The sequence below is a fragment of the Erithacus rubecula genome (assembly GCF_903797595.1).
Source record: "Erithacus rubecula genome assembly, chromosome: 18".
NCBI classification, from domain to species: Eukaryota; Metazoa; Chordata; class Aves; order Passeriformes; family Muscicapidae; genus Erithacus; species Erithacus rubecula.
In genome coordinates, this window is record NC_136670.1 from 11,981,115 (window position 1) to 12,003,916 (window position 22,802).

A 22,802-nucleotide genomic window follows, 5' to 3' on the forward strand; every position below is an offset into this window, starting at 1 on the left:
GCTCTAAGACCTTTCTGGTTTATTATTGGAAGAAAAGTAATGGGGAGGGGGGAGGAGTAAGCTTATAATGGAGTCAATTCAATGTAGTTGGCAACAAGAGTAGAACAGCCTTACATCAGTGACATTTTCCAGTGAAACAAACCTGTTGTACAGAGAACAATTTTTAATTAACTCTATATCTCATGTGTCGAGGAACGTGAGCAAACTTCTTTATGACTTTACTTTTGGCTGCAAAGTATATCCCAGTTTTTATTCTCCAAGAATAGATCCATGAGGTGAGTGGCAGGGAAAAGAGGGTTTCTAAATCTGCATGTGAGACGGTACAAAGCAACTTTGCAGGCACTTTATTGATTTTATCTGTTTCTTTTTCATGAGGCAGAGCATTTATTAAGCACTAAACGGTACTCAGAGAGTCTTTAGGAGGACAAGGTTTGTTGAAGTCAGTAGGGAGTTTGGAGAAACCAAATATTTGTTACTCAGCCTTGATGAGAAGAGCCCAGGCTGCCCAGGTTGGTGGCCAGGGTGGCCCTGTCATCGTGGCAGTGCCACTGACCTGCCACAGTGGCTCTTGTGGCTCCAGGAGTGTCCCAGGAGCTGCTGGTGGCCATCCCTCTGCTCTCCTGTGCCCACTGCAGAGCCCACTCTGGACTCTGAATAATGAAGGGAGAAAAAGCTTTTTCCTTGTGGTGGCATCACCGTGTCCCTTGTGCTGGCTCTCCTCTGGTGGGGTCAGAATGATCCCTGGTAAAATGGGACAAAGCTCAGGTGGGGAACCGGGGGAGGTGACTGTTTTCAGGTATTGGCTTGGCATGAGGGACTTCTCAGGGGAAATCAGAAACTGGAAGTGTCTGTGGCATGTCTGTGCTGTACTGCAGCCACGCTGAAGCTCAGAATAATGTCTGGAAACCAAAGCTATCAAATCACAAAATGAAACACTTGCTCTGTGTATTTTTTTTCAACCTATCCTAGCTCAAAATAACTTCTGCTCTTAATTAACTTACCCAATCAACACCACCAACCAGCCCTTGCCAGCTTTTGGCTGTGTTTGTGCTGGTGAAGATGTGCTCAGAGCAGGACAGGGACTTGCACTGGCTGCAGTCTGAGCTGGTGTGAGACAAAAAACCACAGAGAATGAGCATAAAAAGCATATGAGCATCTCTCTGACTTTGCCCATGTTTTGATTCCAGGAACTTTGTTCAAAATAGATTGCTCTCAGGGCCACCAAAGGAGCTTGATGGTTTCCAGTCAAGCTGAAGCAATGAGTGTTTCATGGGGAGTTGAAAAGGAATTTACAGAGCTACCTATAAACCAGTTGGTTTCACTTCTGGTCCCAAGGCTCACCAGAGCCCAGGGATTTCTCAGTGGGGTCCCTGCTTGGCCTGTGCCCCATCCCTGCTCCTGCCACTGATGGGCAGAGATCAGAGCTGTGCTGCAGACTGAGGAGTGGGGTTGAACAGCACAGATCATAGGGGAGCTGAATTTGTATGCTTTAGCACAAATTAGATTGCATTTCTAAAATCCTAATAAGCATAGAGATGGATCCAGTGGGATTGTTACAAACCAAAGCAGAATAATAAGCTCATCCAGAATTTAGCTAATGGACAAAAGGAGAGACAGTTCTCAAGTAATGGGCACACCAAATGAAGCAGAGAGCATCTCTCTGAGAAGAAATACAATCCTATTCTGGGATGCTGGGGCCTGCAGTGGGTAATGGAGGGACTTTGCAAATTGTAGCTGTGCTGGGGAGAGGTGCTGATGAGTGGGGAGCAGAGTCTCACTCTTAAATATGAGAGTCAAGGAAGTACTTAAGGTATTGATGAAAAATTTTAGGAGACCACGTCCTTCATTGAAACTAATGGAGAATTTGTCATTAACTGCAGTGGGATCAGCACTAGACCTGTAACAAGAGAATAATAATGGCCTTGTCTGAGAATAAATAAATAAAAAATTTAAAAGCCAGAATTCAGAGCAGCCAAGAGCATTCTGTGTGGCTCTAGGAACACTGTACTTGGTGAATCATTTCTCTGTTAGATAGAGCATTTGTTCAGCTCCTCATTTATCTCCAAGCAAATTTAGACTACTCAAAATCGATTTGCTGGTTATAATTTTTCAATGCCTATGGGCAAACTCTTGGCTTCTGCTGTTCCCTGTTGTTGTTCCTGCTGAGCATTGGTTGCCTGGCTCACGTGGGCCTGTGCTCCCTCCTTGCTGTGTGATGAAATGTTATAAATAGAGGCTGGGGAAAATCACAGTGTTTCACAGGGCTGGGATTCATGGCTCAAAAGGGCTCTGCTACACCACTCTTACATAGTTAACCCCAAAATTCTAATTCCCTTTTTTTAAAAAGTCAGTTCAAAGCACCTGTTCTTTAAAAGAACTGGGTGCACATGTTAACAGGCAATAAAGAGAAGCAAAGCACATCAGGCAGCAGCTAAAGAGACCTTAAAAGGCTTCCCTGAGAGCCACTGAGCCAGGAACCTGCAAATCTCCATTAATGAAAGTGATTTTGCTGATGCAGGTTTCTCACAATAACTTGATTGGGTTGGATTGCAGTTTGGGAGGAGTGGAGCTAAGGAACAAATATCCCTGGACATTATCCTGGGGAGCCTTTTAAGGCAATACCAGCCCAGTGTCAGCACATTTTATGGACACTGCTGCAGCTCCTCTAGCTACTCACTGGATGGGATTCAAGCAGCAGCCTGGAGGGGATTTTACAGACCTCTGGCCTTTTCTCTTGAAGCTGCTGCTTACCCAGGATCCTGTCCAAATTTTATTTAGATATTCCTATTTAGCCTCCCAGTTTAGAATCTTATTTACATTTGGCTGTTGCACATGCCATGAATCCAGTTTTGTGCTTCAGTGGGTGCTCCCCAGCACTGACAATTCATTCATGTGGGGGAACCTAAGGGTTCTTCAGCCTTTATCATTTGCACTTGCTCTTAAACTCTGGGCTTTGCAGCCCTGCCTGTCCCAGAAGAGCTTTCACAAGAGCAGATCTGCTGCTTTTAACCTGTGTGAGAAGCTGTGACAGCAGCCCAGGCTGAGCTTAGCTCTGTTATCAGGAGATTCTGTGATCCTCTGTTAAAAAGCTGCTGTTCCTCACACAAGTGACACAGGTTTGTCTAAAGCTGCTGTTCCTCACACAAGTGACACAGGTTTGTCTCACTCAGCAGCTCCTCCAATGTTGGGTTTAGCACTGAGCCATTGTGCCTTCACTGGGATCCTTTGTTCTTGCAGTACCTTAAACCAAACACATTTTTTGGAAATGCTGAGAATTTGCATGATATTAAAATGCATGTTCCACTGGGCTTTCCGGTTAATCTTTCTTTTTTTTTTTTTTTTTTTTTTAACAAATAGGGCTCAGTTTTGCCATTGTTCAATTTTTTCTCTTTTATTTAAGCAAAATCTTCAGCCATTCAGTGCCTCTGTTGAGATTTTTTTCTTTCATTACTTTATGGCAGATGAAAGTTAAGAGGTCCAATTACTAACATTTTATGATAGCACAGAATATTATTAAAGCACTTAAGAGGTTATTAACACCTTTTATGTACCTCATTATTTAAAAGCCTGCCATATTTAATCATTTTAGCACCATTAAATTGGCATTAACAACAACCCTATGACTTACACTCAGAAATGTCACCATTTGACAACACTAATGCAATAAAATATCTCACAGAAACCTGGAGGCACCAGGTGAACTATTTAAAAAAAAAAAACAACGGGTTTTTCAGGGTTTCCAACCACAGAGGAGAGGCATGGGGTGCCCATCTCACCCTGCTGGCAGTGCCTGCTCCACAGGGAATGTGTTTGGCAGGAGAAGTTGAGTTTGCTGTGGGACCCTCTGCAGTGGGTGAGGGACACGAGGGACACTGAGAGCTCCCTGTGCTCCTCTCTGGAGTCCAAGTGCAGCTGAAGATCAGGGTCTTCCTTGGGCAATGGCAGTCCTGGGAATCCTTTTGTGTCCCCGTGGGTGTTGTGGCACCTTTGCTGTGTCCATGCCACAGCCTGAGGGTCCTTAATTCAGTAATTGTCACACTGCTCCCTGTGCTGATGCAGGAGCACCTCTGACACTGAGGGAACACAAAGCCCTTCTTCATTCCCTGTCCTGCCAGGGCCCCATGCTCACAGCAGTTACACATGTGCTGTTCCCTCTAAAAGTTGTATAATTATTCCTCCTGTGACTCTCCCCTTGGATCCCTTTCCTTTCTTTTTTCCCCTCTTTCTGTGCTGGGGGCTGACACACAGACTGGTGGTTGGTGATTGCACACTCAGCATCTGCCTCTGCCCTCTGATTATCAAGGACAAAACCCAACAGCAGACTGGAACATCACGTTAATCAAGGCAGAAATATTATTTTAACAGCCTTCTGATTATTTCTAACAACCTGCTAAAAGCCAGTGGGACTGGGTGGGTCAGAAAAGCTCCGGTGACATTGGGAGTGTTCCAGCCCCTGGAGGTTTTCCAGCTCCTGCAGTTTTCAGCTCACCAGCTGAAGGTTCAATTCATGTGGGACTTTTCCACAGCAAAATATGGGATGAATTGTGTTTTCTCTGTAAGGTTTACAAATAAATCCCTTTCCTATAATCATTATTTTCATAGACAAGTGTTACTAATATATTTTGGCATGTTAAAGCACATCCTTGAATTTACCCTGGCAACTGCTGTACAGCTGAACACACAATCAGGGAAATCTATTCCATTACTTTAGTACTATTTGCATTCTTTGTGATGGTCTAACAAGGGAAAAAATGGGAAAAGTCCCCAAAGCCTCAAATTTAGAGCCATAAAAGTCCTCCTGAGTTATTTTTCAGATGTTGGCACTCAGACAAGTGACTGTGTCAAAAACCCCAACAGGTCTATGTACAAAAGCATCTGCTGGAAAGGTGCCAGCAGCACTATCAGGATATTAGTTCAGCCTTTTGGAGAGGGTAAATGTCAATGTTTGTAGCTGAGAAGGGCTGGGGTGTCCAGTGTTAATGAGGCTGCCTGTCCACAGCCCAATCCCCCCTTCCTACAGACCTGAGCAATCTTCCCTGTTTCCATTGCCCTTGAAGGGCTGGATTAATATTCCAGCTCAGCCACGCTTGGGTTTGCTTTGCTGTTTGTAATACATCCATGTCTGCAGCAGTGAAATGCTGGTAGGTCCTCAGGTCTGTTAAACAAATTATAGGAGCCCTTAAACATCATTGCACTGGGCAGTGAGGGTCCAATGCTCCTGCAGGGGCTGTGCCAGCAAATGGAGGGATCAAACTGGGCAAGGACTGGGGGAAGAGCTGCTATACATTTATATTTTATGCTGTATGATGCTATTTTGAAAATGGCAAAATCCAGATCCTGCCTATAGGAGCAAGTTTGATCTGTTACATCAATACACTATCTCATTCAGTGCTGTAGAACAGCTCCCATGGGGCTTTTCTTACCAAGTCTTCACTACCAAAAGAGGTAGTGATTTTTTTTTTTCTTTATAGCCAGTTAGCTAATAAATGGTAACTATTTTTCTGTAAAATCTGGGGGTGATGGACTGTAGACCAAAGGCAGCACTGCCAGGTGAGAGTAGCCATGGGTCACTTGGCATCAGCCAAGGGAGTTCAGTCCCTGTGGTTATTTCAAACTCACCATTGCTCTTTACTTGCTGGGTTGACTTAAAAACCTGTCTCAGCACTTGTTCTGCTCATGCCTAGGAACTGTCCTGGAACATCCATCCCAGCCTGTGCAGCCAGGCCAGCAGAAGTTTCTAGTTTAACCTGCCCTTCCTCGGTCGAGGGGACTGTCTCCTCAGCAGGCAGAGCTGGGCAGTTTGGCTGTGTTTTGCAGAGCATCATCAGCCCAGGCTGGTGCAAGCCCAGGATCATTTATCATCTGGGGCTGTGATGGATGAGGTGATGTGAATTGGTGGCTTTGCTCCATTAGTGTTGGAACCAACTGATCTCCTTGTTGGCAGCCTCAGCTGGAAAGGCTCTTGGTGCCCTGTGGCACCTTTCCCTCTTTGGAGAAGGCCTCTGTCCTTCAGAGGGGACTGTGAGCAATCAGCACAGTGACCCCTGAGATTTGCTGCCTCTGCTCTCTGGAGCTCTCTCCTACTCTGCCAAGGCTCAGTGGATATTCCAATTCCTGCTGTGAGGCTGAATCAGCTCCCTGGGGACAGTGCCCAGGACCCCCAGGCAGGTGAGGCAGATCCCACAGCTACTTTGCAGCCTGGGATTTGCGTGTCTGCATAGTGGCTGGTTTGCAGCACCGAGTTATTTGCATTTCTGTGGGGCTTTTTTCTGCCCCAGATCCCACAGGAGCTCTGCTCGGAGCTGCTGCCTCTCGCACGCAGCACAGCCCAGGCTGCCTCACTCCTGCAGCTCACCTGATGCTTGCCACAGATTCAGCAGCTCCAGTTAAAGTTAGTCCTGGCTTTTAAGGTCTATTCCAACCCATTTAACTCCTCGGCTTTGTGTGAAAAACAAATGGGAAATATAAAAGCTTGCATCAGCTTCTGCAACTCGCAAAGTGGATGGAAAAGCTGCAATAAATTTACAGGCAGAAAAAGAACTGTGTGTAAACTCTGCTCAAAGACAGTTTATTATCAAAAGATAATTTTAGGTGACAGTTGTTGGTGGGGTATTTTGTGCTTTTTTAAAAATTATTACTACTTTTTAGTTATACAGTGTAATTCTTGAGCAGATACTCAAACAAGCGAGATTGGCTCATCATTCCTCTTTAATTCCACATCATGTCACTTTGGAAGGGAAATGGCTTGGTAAAAGCCAAAGAGTTCAGATACGATGCTGGCAGATCGTTATGAAATATTCACAAGACATTTAGTTTAACTTGGTGCTAATTGAACACTGACAGCACAAGTTACTCCTGCCTGCAGCAATAGTCTATCACGTTTAGGCAAGTGGCATTCCTTCCCCTTTGATGCTCTCCGAGATTGGAGGCTGGGAGGGAGCACAGTTAACAACCAGTAAACACTCGGGGAGAAGCACTGCAGAGGATCCTGCACGAGAATCCTCCAGAAAGTGGAGAGAGTTCATTTGCACAGGGGCTGTGATAAGGCTTCCACCTTGTCTATGAAAATACTCAGCATTACGTGAAAGGTGACTACATTCAACCAGGTTTTGTTGTTGTTGTTGTTTTGGTTTTTATTTTTTTTTAATATTCTCTTGAGTGAAGACACTTACAAGCAAGACTATTTGCAGACTACCTAATTTCTGAAGCCATGGTCCAAAAGGTCCCCTTGCCCTGAGATGAGAGGTTTCCAGAGCATTTATAGCTGTACTGGTTTAACTTTATTTTTCTATGCAGACATGGCCTTGTTTACTTCTTTCATCTTTATTTCTATAGCTCAGAATGCTGTTTGCTGATATTCGTGAATTTGTTTCTTATTTGTCAGTTCAGCTTCCCAGTGGACATTTAATAACAGGAAGTTTCCTACCATTTTAATTGTCTTTTATCCCAGAGCCAAGCAGAGTTTGAAGCAGAGTATTAATGCCATCATTTTAGTCATCAGACATGATGTGTGGTCTAAATAGCTTGGACCAAACTTGGTGCCCAGCTTTTCCTGAAACCCTCTGGCCATCTGTGGCTTAGATGCAGTCATCTGCCTTGGGTGCCTCAGTTTCCCAGCTATGGAGAAAGGCCAAGTTGTTACTCAAGGACTTTTCTCATCTTCCCATTTGGAGGAGTTTTCTGCAGCCTCCTCCTGTGTGGCCAGCACAGGGGGTGCCCAGCAGGAATGTGCAGGAACAGCTGCCTCAGCAGGGACCCTGCTCCCCCTGCACTGCAGCCTGTGCCAAGCACATTTTGTCACTCTCAATGCAGCAGAAGGATTGAGGGACTTCCATGTGCAGCAAAATATTAGAGAAGTGATCCAGAACATTTTTAATCTACCAGGGGAAATGTCCCTGTCTGCCTAATTCACCTGTCCCAGGGAGTTCAACTGGAGATGGATGGAGTCACATCTGAGAAGGTGTCAATGAAAGTGTCACTGGGCACTGAGGTGACAGGGGCTGAGATTTCAGGAGTCCCTCTAGCAAATGGGGTGGTGGCTGAGCATTGCTGGCTGTAGAAAAGACAGTCAGTAGTGCAGCCACCATGACTGACCAAAGCAGTAACAATACAACTGGTAGTAACCATCTAGGAGCTCCAGCAGCTTGGAGTAAAGCCCTGCTCTTCAGTGCTTCTACAAATGCAGGGAAAATGGGCATCCCCTTCCCCATAGCCCTGGTTGGAAGCTACAAATGGATGTAAACAGCCAAGGAATATGAGTTAAAATGAGAGGAATATTGCACAGGCAGCAGTCACAGCACACACTGGTGCTGAGGTTCTGTTTCTCCATTCTAAACAGAAATCATCAGAAATGGGGAGTGCTAGGAAAGAATTTAAAGGAGGTATCTGTGATTTCTTTGAAGCTTGGGATAGGGTGGAGGATGAAGGACAGTTTCTGAGCTGGACAGACTGGAACCAGCAGCTGAGGGTGATCCCCACTGCACTTGCCTCCAGTGCCAGTCATGGTGAAATAGGGATCACTCCAAAAGAGTTTTGTCTGAGGTGAGAGAAGGACTAGAGGAGGGACTCGGTAAATTTAAGCAACTAAGAAAAACATGATTTCATTAACAGAAGGTTTTTTCATCCCAAGCAGATTCTGGATATAAGGCCATGGCTGAGCTGAAAGCCATAGAAAAGGAACTTTCCTGCCCTGGAGTTTTACATGAGTTGGTTGATGGCTGTAGATAATGATCTGCTGGGAAAACACACCTTGCTTTCAACAAAAACATATTTTCAAAAGCCAAGGATGCAACACTGGACTAAAAGAGCTTCCAGACTTCCTTCCCATGGACCCCCCACCCTTGGACTGTTGAAAATCACTCTCCCAGTGATACTGTCTGTGGGAGGGTTGAATAAACTAACAGTCCCCCTCTGCAGAGAAGCAGCAGCAGAGGGAGGGACATGAAATGTCCCATCCTCCCCAGAGTCCTGTTCCAACTGGCTTCCATAAGCATTGCACCCCAGGAGGGAAAACAAATGAGGCTTTCAAAACTGTTTTACTTAATTCATTTCATTCTGGGCTAGAGCAAGGCAAATAGACAGTGGGAGGACTTCACTGATAAAGTTTTTTGGGTTTTTTTCAAAAGCTGAGAATACCAGAAGATAACACAACAGCAAATTAATGCATATTTTAAACCCTTGTAGCTAAACATTCCCTTTTGGGGCTGCGCCAGGTATCTCGTGGTGCCAGTGAAAATGGGATACAGATGTTCACTTGTTTGGATGGAGACACTGCAATAATTCATGCCTGCTACAAATGATCAGCTGCCTCGTGCTCACAAAAGAATACTCTGATCTTTTTGTCAGGAATAAGGGAATTTATCCCCTGTACCTATCTTAAGGAAAATAAGAAATGTGTTTTTCAGTTTTCAGAATGTGATTTCTGTTGTAGCACCACAGCCTGTGTTGGTAAAAGTGCAACCAGCATAATTCCAGTCCAAGGGTGTCCTGGATCCAAGGGGAATGAGTTGGTGTGTGGGACAGATGTATGGAGCATTAAAATACCTGATGTGAAAAGTGTATTCACAGAGCAGCTTTGGGATGCTGTCCCTGAGACTTCTTTCTTTGTTTCCTTGTTGACAACTTCAGCTTTAAATATTTGTGTCTTTTTGTAAGACAAATTTAGGTGGGTTTAATATGTTTTACCTCTGACTTTGAACTTGCTTGTGGTGAAAATGACCTCACTGAAGTCCACAGCAACAGTGCTCAGGAATGTGTTGTGTCTGCTTTAATGGGCATGGTGGAAAAGGGAGCTGTATCCCCCAAAAATGCACAGGGATGTGAGGAGAGAGAGCTGAGCCCATCAGGCTGTAACACAACAGCAGGGCTGACACTCACCTTCTGCTTTTCCATGTACAGCAGAACTCTGCAGAACTGGCATCTGCCAGAAGGATTTGTTCCATCCCTGAATACCTGCACTGCTGGTTCCCCCCGTGCTGCTGTCAGGAGAGGGACAAACAGGTTCACACCTGCTGCACAGCTCGGGCTTGAAGGAATGCATGTGCAAATCTGCCAGGTAGGAATTGCTCTCTTCAAATCACTTCTTGAAATAGGAGCTCTCTGCTTTTCCTGCCTGCTGTTCTATTTTTCACTTTCTTCTTGCAATGCCCATATTAAAATGAAGATTTTTATAACTATATATTTTTTAAATCTTCTTAATTCTTTTTCATGGTGAGGCTGTAACCAAATCCAAACTGGCACTTGTGGGAATCCAGCCCCAGTGTTGTATGAGGGTTTTAAGGTATGACAGTTTTTTCTCTCAGTTCCATCATTTGGGGTGTAATGACTTTTTCTCCTGGTTTTCTGGGAGTTGTTTAACATTTTGCTTACCTTTCTCAAGTGGTAGGTTGAGTTCTAATTGAAAAAAATCCCATTTAGAATCAAAACCCACTGAAAATCTTTGGAATCAGTGCACATAAATGCAGTGCTTTATTTCCCTATTTTTTTCCAACTGTTTTTCTTGGCTTAAATGATTCACCAGATTTTTTTCCAATTTAATGAAAAGTTTGGCATTCTGAAAGGGCATTTTTTGCAGGACTAACTGTTAACTGATTGCTTTTTCCTGTTGCTGTTTACTGCATTGTAATTGTAGTTTTTCACATCAGTGCAGACCATGGACAACCCCAGCTGTGTGTATATATATATATATATATATATATATATGTATGAATATATATATATATATGGGGTGTGTGTGTGTGTGTGTGTGTATTCAGAGTATTCAAAACTTTCCAAGGGAATTGTGGATCCCTGGATAGCAAATTTCTCTCTCTAACAGCTGACTACCTTTTCTCATTTCTCTGTGGGCTCCTCGAAGTCCCCAGCCCCCAGAAGTTCACAGAGCACAGCTAAAAACTGTTTCAGGTTCATTCCCACTTGCTCACAGAATGTAGTAGTTCAGCCAAGACGTGCTGCCCCACTGGTGCTGCTTCACTGGAGCAAGTCACAGCCAGAAATAAAGGCAGGGGCTATTTTTTTCTTCTCTAAGTATGTTCAAAACATGAATTTCCATGAGTTTCCAACATAAGACCTATATCTGCATGGTAAGTAGAGTCACTTTCACTTGCAAATGAGGTTGGATCTGCTAAAAAATCTGCTAATTTGCAATAAAAATAGCATCCATCTTTGCTCTGCAAATATACTCTCTTTGAAAACTGTCCCATTTTCAGAACTGCAGCAGCTTGTAGGATGGGAGAAAGGGGAAGGAGGAAATACCTTGCATTTGAAGTCACTTTGTATTTCTCCAGGACTATTTCACACACCTTTAGTCATTATGTTGCATTTTGTGTTGTCACATTAATTTTCACAGTAACAGACTGATATAAACAGTGTGACTGCACTGCAGAAGCAAGGGAAGCTGGATTGATTGGGAGGGAGAAGGATTTGTTCAGACATAAATATCTCCTGCCATATTGAGGGGAGTTTAAAAAAAAATGGCCAGCCAAGAAATTGCTTTTTTGTAGGAACATTCTGTTTCTCTCTTTTTCCTAATTTTTTTTTTCTCTTTTAATACATGCTTTAATGTGAGAGACCAGGAACAAGGGGAAAGCAAGTGGCTATTTAATGAGTCTGAGGTGCTGAATCCAACTGTTCTTTCTGAAACTGCAAGGAGTGAGAGACAAGGAAGGTGAAGGGGTTGTGGGAGATGATATTAAATAAGGAGGCCTGGTCATGTAAGGTCTTGTTGGGGAAACTGCTGACTTTCTTGCACGTTAAATGCTTGAAGGAATTGCAGAGTCAGGCTCCTAGAAAATGAGGGCACACACCAAAAAATCAGCACCTCAGCACAGAGCCAGGTGAGCACATCAGGTGCAGAGAGGAAAGGCAGAGCAGAGCCTGCTACCCAAACTCCCTGCAGCCCAGGAAGGATGCAGAGACTGCAGAGAGCAGCAGGCACTGCTGTCCCTGTACAGCAGCACCGACCTGGCCACCCTTTTGTCCCCTGGGATGGGGCTGCTCTGTGCAGCTCTGCCCAGAGCTCCCAGCACTCACATCTGCTGGCTTGGCACTGCTGCTTTTGCCCTGCCACAGCCACTGGGATGAGTTTCAGTGCAGGCTGGAAGCATTCCCTGGGCTCCCATGGTTTTTCCTTCAAGGGAGGAGCTGAGAGGTGCCTCAGCTCTGGAGCTGCCTGAATTCTCTGCTGGCACTTGTCACTCCTTGAGTATTCTGAGCTAGAGCTTGTGGTCTGGTGTAAGAAAATAAATCTGCCTCTGAGGAGCCTTGAAGAAAGGATCTGATCAGAGGTTTTGCTGTTAAGGATGGGATCAGTTGCAGCTCTAGGAATGCCTTGTTCCTCACACCTCTGTGCTAAGGACAGCTGGGATGGGGCACACTGTCCCTTGTGCAGCATCTGAGCCTTGAGCTGAGGTTTCCACTTGATATGTCCAAGTTTCTGACACCAAAAGCCTTGGGTGGAAACTTGGTTATGTCTGGCTGGTTGGCAGCAGGCAAAACTCTTAATGAACAGCTAATTGCATATTCATAATGGCACATACTTGAGAAAAGCCCTTCATTTCTGCTGTGGTGGATCTGGAAATTCACCCTGTCCATGCTCAGCAACATCCACCCCCAGTCTCTGAAGAATGTGGATCAAGAAGAGCTTTTTGGCCCTTTTCCTCTGAGAAACAACCACTAATTTCTTCAGTTGGAGCACATTATTTTTTTAACAAAAGAGCATGATACAGCTCTATACACCAGTTGGAAGCAATGTGATTTGTGTCATGAATACTAATATGCATTTGACGGTATCCTATAAATTCAACACATTCTGAAGAGCGTTAACAAGAGTTGTAGGAACCATACTTAAATTCTTCCCCTACTTTTTTGTCAATTAAAGGAAAAGGAAGCTAGTGAGAGTCTGTATTTGTATCCAAAACAAATATGGCTTGGGTCACGGCAAGACTTCTGCACGCCGTGCTAGACCTGGGTCTGCAGCGCATTCATTGATTTTTGTCTCTATGAATCACCCTAAAGCTATAGGCAACAAAAGCTGAAGCTATGTAGATGTGATTTCTAGTTCATTTGTTGTTCATTAGAAAGATTTTGTCTCTCTCATTTGCAGCACCCCTGCTGCTGCGTGTTCATTAGGAGGATGGAACGTATTCCAAATATTTCCTAGCTCTGGCAGGGCAGATGGTGGAAAGTAATTTTCCAAACTCTTCTGGAAAAGGGGGGTGGGGGGGAAACACACCCAAATAACCCCAAGTCACCCCCTGCACGCCAGAAGAATTTGGTATTTCTGAGTGCAGACGTGCCATAGACTCTCTGTGTCTCTGGTTGTACAGTGCAGCGTGTCGGAGTGGTGGGAAGTGTGTATGAATGGGAATGTATCACATTACATGTGGGATGTTAGCAAGGCTGGGATTTTTTTTTCACAGGAAACTGCATTTGCAAAGAGCACACAGCAACACGCAGAACCCTAAAAGATGTGTGTGAAGGAGTGAGCAGGATTCATTTCCCTAAATCTTCTGGGCAACCCAATGCCTGAGGGAATCCCAGGGAGGGAGGACAGAGCCTGGGCCCCACTCCAGTTTCCCGTCCAGCCCGGTGCAGAGGCGTGAGGCAGACTGGAAACTGCTCAGACACCCATCCCCATCGCCTGCCCTGGGCACAAGGATGTCCCAGCTCAGACAATGGTGCAGGAAACGCCTCTGGCTGCATTTCCCTTCTGCTCCCCGGGGAGCCAGGGGAGCACACAAGCCAGGGCCAGATTTAGCTCTTGGATCCACATGAAACATCCCCGTGCCGGCTGCTGCCTTCCTGCGCGCTGGGCTCTGCTCACGGGAGAGGCACACGAGGGGAGCAGAGGGGCCGAGCAGCAGGGCTGGCAGCACAAAGGGAGGCAAACAAAGAGCAGGGCTGTGTGTGCTGCCTTCCCGGGCCATTCACTGCTGCTTGGAGCCCCTTTCCTCTTTTCAGGAGCCTCTTGACCTGCAGCTCCCTCTCGTCGGCAGACAGAGCCCAAAGCTGGATCCTAATGGCTCTTGAGATCAAACCAGAGAAACACTCGGCACACAGAGCCCGAGCTGTGTGTTTGCAGCCAGGCTTTCAGCTCCTGGGCGCTGGCACCGGGGGCTCCTGTTTGTTTTCCAACTCCTGGGGACAGCAGTGGTGCTCTCAAAGTCAATACAAACAAAGCAGGAGAGGCTTCAGGCCGTGCAGCAGAGCTTATCCCTGGGACTGGCTGTGCCCATGGAAGTGCCTCCAGCATTGGCCTGGGCTGTCAGCTCAGGCCTGCACACCCCAAATCTCACACAAAGAAACCTGGCAGAACACAGAACATCCTCAAAAGAAGGAGCCAATTGATCCATCCATGCCAAGCCACTCGACTTGGGAGGGAGGTGCTCTGGCAGCTGCTCTAAATCCCTGTCAGATTTTCAGTGATGGATTCTCAAGCCCTCTCTTTCCCCAGGCACTCTCACACTGCAGGGAGTGGGTGAAGGTGGAGGTGCTGGGGGCTCTCACTCGATTCATTTCATAGAGTCACAGAATGGTTCATGTCGGACCCTCTGAGGTCATCAAGTCCAACAATTCCTCTAGTGCTGCCAAGGCCACCACTAAACCCTGTCCCTAAGCTCCACATTTACACATCTGTTACACCCAGCATGAGGCAGGAGAACCCATCTGAGCCCATGTTCAGCTTTCATGCATCTCCATCCCCTGGCGTCTGCCCTCTCTGCAGGTAGGTGCTGGTTCCTACACGTGGTGCAGGCTCTGCAGAAATGGGATGGGAATGGATGCATCCCAGAGCCGTGACCTCAAACCCCACTGCTCTCTCTCCCTGCAGAAAAAATGGGGATCATTCCTTCCCAGCAGCAGAGAGTGGTGCCCTGTGGGAGCTGCCTTCCCTCTCTGGCTGGCCAGAGCTTCCTCCAGCTGGGACTGTCCCACCAGCTGAGATTTGGGGATTTGTGTACCCCACACCCAACACCTGAACCTGTGTTTCCCACAGCCAGGCTGAGTTTTCAACTCCTCCCCATCAGCTACAGCCAGTGGCCTTCAGAGATGAGCAGGGGCTGTAATTGATTCGTCAGGGCTCCTGTTAATTGGGCTTTGCTCAATTGTTGTGAAATATTTAGTTCCCGATTATTACGCTCTGGAGCCAAGGTTCCTTTAGGTAATTTATGCTGTAGCCTACGTATGTGTAAAAAATTTATTGCAATCATGTTTTTAATTAAAATGCATGCGATAATACTAAAAGCAGAGAGGGAGAGGGAGGGAGGAGAACACAGATTAAGTTTTTAATTGTTTTAATAGTGAGATTTGTTTCAGAGAGAACAGGGCATATTGGTTTCCTTGGAAACATTGGCGATGTATTAGCTGTATAAAATCTAGCATAAAAGATTTGAGAAAGTGAAGCCTTTAGGTTTTAACTGATGTTGTAACTCTTTTCATTTGGAAAATCAGATTGTCACATGCTCCTTGGAGTCTAAAAGTGGTGTCTTATTTTGTGTTTTCTCTTAAACCTTAGAATTTATAATTTCGTAGATTATCGGATTCATTAGAAATCCAAAACTGCAATAACAACAAGAAAAAAAAAAAACCTTCAACAATTCAATATCCCTGATTCATACGATTTAATTAGATGTGCCTGTAAGTTCTCTTTGTGCCAAACAGTACCAGGCTCAGGCAAGACTCCACGTGATTTGAGAAAGAAGTGCAAGAAACTTGGCTTTTTTAAATGTTCCAGTAAAACAGGAGATTATTTGTAATGGACAGGGGGTGATGTTTTATATACATCTTGTGTTAATTTATTGTCCATCACCTGGATGTGCAATACACAACGTGCATTGTATATTGCATGTGTACAATATACAATGTACCTTGCACAGACAGTTTCAAGCTCGGGGAATCACCGAGGATGATGATGATGATCTGCCCTCACACAAAGTCTTCAAGGCCTCTGTTTTTCCTGGTTTGTATTTTAGGAACCAGAGGACCCCAAGAGAGCCTCATCCCCAGAAACAGCACATCAGTTTGGGGCTGCAGCACTCCAAGGCAGTACTTAAGGGTGTTCTCATCTGAAGTTCACACACTTTCTCTTCATCCTCTTTGAAAAGCAGGCTCTCAAATTATCAGTTTTGTCTCTTTGTGAGGGAGGATTCAGCTCTCTGCAGTTGAGTGGGACTGAAACAACCACTTTTAATATCTGTGATTCACCTCTGAGCCCAAACTGTGATGATACAGTGCATCTGGGGATCAAATACTGCAGAAACGCTCTCTTTGAAACAAAAAGGGGGAAAATAGACTGCAGATAAAGTACCAGATGTAGGATTTTGGACCATCAGAGTAGAGAATGGATGGCTTGGTTTTAGCATGTAAGACTAATCACTCAGTTGAAATCATTTCAGCAGCTGAGTAAATAGACTTATGGAAAAGACATTTATGGGAACATTTGTGTTCCAGGATCCTCCCTCTTTCCTAGCCCTGCCGTTTGTTTGCTTCTCTGTCTCGCTGGTGTCAAAGCCTCCCCTCTCCCAGGTTTACGAGGCAGCGGTGACGGTGTCGTGCCCTGTGCGAGAGAGGGGCTGCGGGCTCGGCTCCGGCTCCGGGTCCGGTGCCAGCAGCTCGGGCAGACCCGGGACAGACAGACCCGGCTCGGGCAGACCCGGGACAGACAGACCCGGCTCGGACAGACCCGGGTCAGACAGACCCGGCTCGGACAGACCCGGGTCAGACAGACTCGGCTCGGGCAGACCCGGGTCAGACAGACCCGGCTCGGGCAGACCCGGGTCAGACAGTCCTGGCTCGGACAGACCCGGGTCAGACAGACCCGGCTCGGACAGACCCGGGTCAGACAGACCCGGCTCGGACAGACCCGGCTCAGACAGACTCGGCTCGGGCAGACCCGGGTCAGACAGACCCGGCTCGGGCAGACCCGGGTCAGACAGACCCGGCTCGGACAGACCCGGGTCAGACAGTCCTGGCTCGGACAGACCCGGGACAGACAGTCCTGGCTCGGACAGACCCGGGTCAGACAGACCCGGCTCGGGCAGACCCGGGTCAGACAGTCCTGGCCCGGACAGACCCGGCTGTCCCACCTGGGTGTCACCGAGAGGCACCGGGGGGTGTGAAATGAGTCAAGCCTAAAGGAAAGCAGAGTTTAAGGGCACGGGCAGGGCAGGCACACGAATGGGGGGATCTCATGGCCCAGCCTGCATGTGTGTCCGTCTGTCCTGCCTGGCCTGAGCCTGGCGGTCCGTCCTGCCCGGGCGGTGCAGGTGTCTGTCCGTCTGTCCGTCCGGCTGTGCACGGCGGCTGTGCCCGGCTCAGGGCAGGGCACGGTCACCGCTCGACACCCCGCAGAGGCGATGCCATATGTCCCTGCCTGCTGCGCGGGTGAGCCGGTTCATGACCGGGGCAGGAAGCGCTGGCAGCGCCGCGGGTGCCGCGACACACCCGAGGCACAGGGGGCCCGCAGCGCCGGGGGTCGGGCCGGCGGCGCGGGGCCCGCGCGGCCCCTTTAAGGCGGCGGCGCGGGGAGGCGCGCGCTGCGCCTTTGTCGCGGCCCCGGGTCACGGCGCGGTCACGGCCCCGCCCCACGTGGCGCCGCCGCCCGCGCGGCCGCGAGCCACGCCCCCCGCGCTGATTGGCTGTCTCGCGCCCCGCGGCCGCCGCCGCCACTTGTGATTGGCCGAGCCCGCGCGGCTGGCGCGGCGGGGCGGGGCGGCGCCTGCCGTGACACCGGGGCCAGCTGGGGCTGCCCCGCGGCCTCGCGCCGCTTAAAGGGGCCGCGCCCCGCCGGGCCAGGCGCGTTCGGTTCTGGGGCACGGTCCCGCTGGGTTTTCCGTGCGAGACTGAGGGTGCATTCCTGGGGATACCCTAGTGGTACCCGCGAGTGATGGTGATGGCGGGAGGAGGGCTCGGGCTCGCCCTGCGCTGCCGCTGAATGGCGGCTCAAGGCAGGGGCATCTTCAGATCCTTCTCTCCTCCTCGCAGAGTTTCCCTGTGGCCGGCGCGGAGCGGCTCCGGGGATGAGTCCCGAGGTGCGGTGAGCGGGGCCTGCCCTGCCCTGTGTGTCCGGGCAGAAAAACGCAGAGCAGAGCCCGGGTTGTTCTGAGCTCACCTTTCATGCAAGGAACAAAAGCACCAAAGCGCAGCAAATGCGTTCCGACAAACGCGAGCGTGTGTAGTGTTTCTGCAGCGAGTGCACTGGGTGGGTGTGGATGGCATCAAACAGGGACAGTTCAATCCATGAGCTGTTGGCAGCTGCTCCGCTTCCAAAATCTGCCGAGAGTGGTTCCGAGCTGCCTTCCAGCATCACTCAAGTGCTTCCTCGGATGAGCCTGAAGTCTTCACTTGGCTGTGCCAGAGCTCAGGGTCACCTCTGCTTTCCAGAGCGCCATTCCCCTCTCCAAAATGCCTGTTGTTCCAATAAGAAAAAGTAGCAGATTATTTTATATTTATGCTGTTAGAACTCTTCCCTCGGTGCTGTTTTGTTTTACATGTTCCATCCTGGTTTCTCCAGCACAAGGAAATGTAGTGTGCTCAGGCAGGAGCTGTGAATTCAGAGGGTGATGTGTTTCCTACCAGTGCCTCAATAAAATGTAAAGGTAGGATGGAATCTTTCCAGTGATGTCTGACTTATATCAGGCCCCAAATGAGAGAGAATGGGTTGGAATTACAATCTGGTGGCTTCAGTGAAAAATTTTCGTAACAAATACTCACTGATTTTTATCCCTCCTGGTTGGGAGCAAAACCTCCTACGTGGGGCCCTTAACTAAAGCTGCTGAGCATCCATGTCCCCGTGGAATTGTTCTGTGTAGCAGCAGAGATCCTGTTCTAATTGTTGGGGAGAAAACCCGAGTTTCTGGTACCAAGCAGTTAAAAAAATAAACTTCAATTGAGAGGTTAGTCACCAGAAAGTGGAAACCATGTCTGGAATTGTTAGAAATAAGGCTTGCTTGAAAATAAATATAGAATTATTCACCATGGTAACTATTGCCCTATTGCGTTAGCGAGTATCGATTTAACATTAATCCAAAGACTAATGCTGTGAAATATTTGGACTCTTTAATGGACAACTGTTTAGTTAACAAAGCTTTGGGGAGTTGGGGAGTTTTTTTGTTTTGTTTTTCCTTGGGTTGTCTTGAACACGATTTGACTCTTAAGGTTACTTATTTCTCAGATGGATCTTGCTTTTCCATTACATTTTATGAATGTATCCATGGCGCTGCACTATAATGATCTAAGTGATGCTGGAGTGTTGCAGTGAGGAATAAAAGGAAAGATTTAAATGTGACTGCACAGGCAAATACCTGACTTCTGGTCTGGCACTGAGTGAAATTGCATTCCAATCTCCAGAGCAGACTGGTCCATGTCCTTCAGTTTGTCCAAGGATCCCTGATGATCTCAGAGCTCCTGTGTGTCCCTCTCCATGGCTGCACAGGGAGCAGCCTTGGCTTTCCCTGAAATCTTACAGCAAACCCAGGAAGTGAAGGGAGATCTCATTGTTCCAGACTCATCCTGGAGCCGTCTGAGGTGTCTCCAGGGAAAACATAAAAAGAAGTGAATAAAAGCCCATCAGTGACAGACTACAGGAGCCAAAATCAACAACAGTGTGTTCTGGAAATGTCCCATAGATGAGCAGCACTCACTGCTGGGACAGAAGCTCTGACAAACGCATTGGGCTGGAGGCTGGATGGTGTCATTACAAAGAACAGGGTGAAGCATTTAAGTTAGCTGATGTACTTTTAATTTTTACAAGCCCATCTGGGATGACTTTAATTATTTGTTCTTAAATCATGGTGGAAAAATGCTGATTATTCTTAAAGCCACATGAGTCGTTCAGAAGAAATGGGGATGGTAGTAAACAGCATTTTTAAACCAGCATCGACTTGCAAACAGTTATTTTTTCTTTATTTTTAAAGAAGGTTGGGAAGATGTGAGAACTTGCAGCAGCCTGCACCTGAAACGGGAGCCTTTATCCACCAAAGCTTTGTGAACTTGTAAAAACTCCCCCTAGAAGAAGCTGATTCATGGGTGAGGGCAGGCTCCTCTCCCTGCTGGGAGAGCTGCAGTGCAGCCTGGGCACCAGGCTCTGGCTGTGCCATTGCTCAGGACACCCATCTCCTGTCCCTGTGCCCTGGGCTGGTGCCTTTTGATGCCTCTGTTGCAGCAGAGGTTGCAGAGAAGGACCTTCCACTCAAAGCACTGCCCTGACTCAGAATTATCCATTGCTTAGAGCTGCATTCACTCTCTTGAGACTGTTTCAGGGTGTCCTAAGTGTCTTAAAATCCAAGAATTCTGAGCTAAACATGAACTGTGGCCACATCCACGAGGCCAAAGAGCTCAGAGGGCTGGTGCTGCCAGCTGGGATCTCACATGACACAGGCACACGTGCAGTCTTCACCTTGATTTATTTATGGCAGTGCAATGTGTTTTCAGTGCAAAGGATGTTAGTTGCAGGCTGTAGGCTCAGATAAGCTTCCAGCCACCTTTTTTGGCCAGTCAAGCAAGGTCCTTTGGAAAAGTGTTGCTAATATTCAACTACCAAGTGTTTTAAACATAATATAAAAGTATATTTCCAGATAATTGATAGTAAAAGTGGGTTGACTGATAAAGCATATCTGAAATGGAATTTGTCTTCAGAATTTTGACCGTGTGTATGCTTGGCTTTAACTTCCTTTAACTTCCCTGTGGCTGGTTGGCCCAGAAACATAACAGGGGTAATGTTTCTTCATATTTTCACATTTGCACAAAGTATTTCTAAAGATCTGACTGCCACAAAAGAAATTGAGCCCCCAGAAATAACCTGAAGGAATCAGGGTTGCCCCTCCTGCATTACTGATGAGGGAACAGAGGCAGGGAACAAAATATAAAACAGGATTGGAAATGCTTTATCTCCAGTCCTAGCAGAGATTTTTTTTCAGGTAATTGTCCCTAATCTCTCTGCACACCAACTCCCACCTCTGGTGCCACCCCAGCACCTTCCCCTGCCTTTGGGAATGGCATTTTTGGATAATTCATGTCTGCCCAGTGCTGGGAAGCACAAACTTCTCAAAGCTCTCTTCCACCTGATCCTCTTCCGTGTTTCCTTTGGATTAGTAATTGTTGGGAGTTACCATCTGTCGAGTGGCAAAGAGTAAAAGATTAAACAACCTGGCAATTCCATGTTCCTTCTCTCCAGGCATTTTCACAGGACTGGATGGGGCTGCAGGAGTAAAGTACAGGTGGGAATGTAACATTAGGTTGTAGTAGCCATGTAGAAATAAATTCCTTTTTTGTGCAGGGAAATAAACTTTACCAATGAGTGCCACTGTCTGACCCAAATTTTGAGACCACCCATCTTCTGTGATTGCTTCAGCTTTGTAGGAATAGGATTTCTGCTGGTTGGTTGCCTGTCCCCACCTCTGTGCATCTTCCCAGCAGCATCTCCGTGGAATGCAGGCCCAGCTGGGGATGCCTCAGATGCTCCCAAATCCTAAATCAGAGCTATCAACAGTTATGGGGAAATGTGTTTTCTTAGAAGATAACTGAAGCTGCTTTTATCTCCCAGTAACGGGATTCACCAAGTATTATAGCAGCTACTTTGCACCACTGTAGTTAAGCTTGTTTCAGCATTTTCATTATAAACCTTTGTTTTCACAGGTTTATTTTTCAGAAAAAAAAAAATCTGTCATGAATAAAGCTTAGCACACTGGGCCCTTAGGGAAGAGATGATTCTTTTTTCCTTTCACCTGTCTTGCAGTGAATGGGGTCACTCCATTTTACAGCGTGTGGTTTGAAACAAAAGTGGGAATGTGTCTGGAATAGTTCCTGAGCTCTGAGCATCACCACTTCAGCCATGGGAGCTAATGGTAGAATTTTCACTGAGCTCAGCCGTGGCCAGACTGGCCCTTACAGGTTTGTCCCTGACATTTCTTTCCAATATTTCCCATTTTTCTGTCTGAAATGCTGGGGACTGGCTGTGTGAGGTGAGGCTGAAGCCCTGTGGCTTAGTGCTGTGGGGCAGGGGCTGAGGGGGATCCTCACAGCTGGGTGGGTATTGCAGGGTGAGTCTGACTTCTGGGTGCTTTTCCAGCAGGATACACAAATCCAGGTGCTTTTGGAGCTGATCTGCAAAAGCTCTGCCAGCTCCTGCTGGGAGCTGGGGGTGCCACTGGACCCACCTGGGTGGGCTCAGTGCAGTGAGACTTTAAAGATCACTGTGGGTGGGTGGGTGCAGTGGTATGGGCTCAGTGCAGTGAGACTTTAAAGATCACTGTGGGTGGGTGGGTGCAGTGGTATGGATGGAGCATCTCTGATGAGGAAAGGCTGAGAGAGCAGCTGGACTCGAGAAGGGATGATGGGAGGGCACCTCATCAGTGTGTGTGAATACCTAAAGGAAAGATGCCAAAAAGATGGACCAGGCTCTGCTCAGTGCTGCTGCTGAGCAATAGGACAAGAGACTACAAACCTGATGGCCAGGAATTTCCACCAGAGCATGAGGAAGAACTTTGTTCCTGTGCAGGTGAACGAACATTAAACAGATTGCCCGGAGAGGGTGTGGAATATCTCGCTGGAATATCTTGCTGGAGATATTCCAAAAGCCCGTCTGGACACAGTTCTGTGCCCTGTGCTCTGGGATGACCCGGCCTGAGCGGGGCGGTGGGACAGGGAAGGGAAGGGAAGGGAAGGGAAGGGAAGGGAAGGGAAGGGAAGGGAAGGGAAGGGAAGGGAAGGGAAGGGAAGGGAAGGGAAGGGAAGGGAAGGGAAGGGAAGGGAAGGGAAGGGAAGGGAAGGGAAGGGAAGGGCAGTCCCCGTCTGGCGCTGACGTCACG

At 47.4% G+C, this 22,802-nt stretch overlaps 1 long non-coding RNA gene across 1 annotated transcript in view; it reads left to right on the forward strand.

Annotated features, from left to right (window-relative positions):
* The window catches only part of LOC306809702, a 214,660-nt gene extending 198,093 nt beyond the window's left edge, over positions 1–16,567 (forward strand). The window contains exon 5 of the long non-coding RNA XR_013776293.1: positions 16,522–16,567. This is a non-coding gene — a long non-coding RNA (uncharacterized lncRNA). The remainder of the gene's footprint in view (positions 1–16,521) is intronic.
* Positions 16,568–22,802: the final 6,235 nt, after the last annotated feature.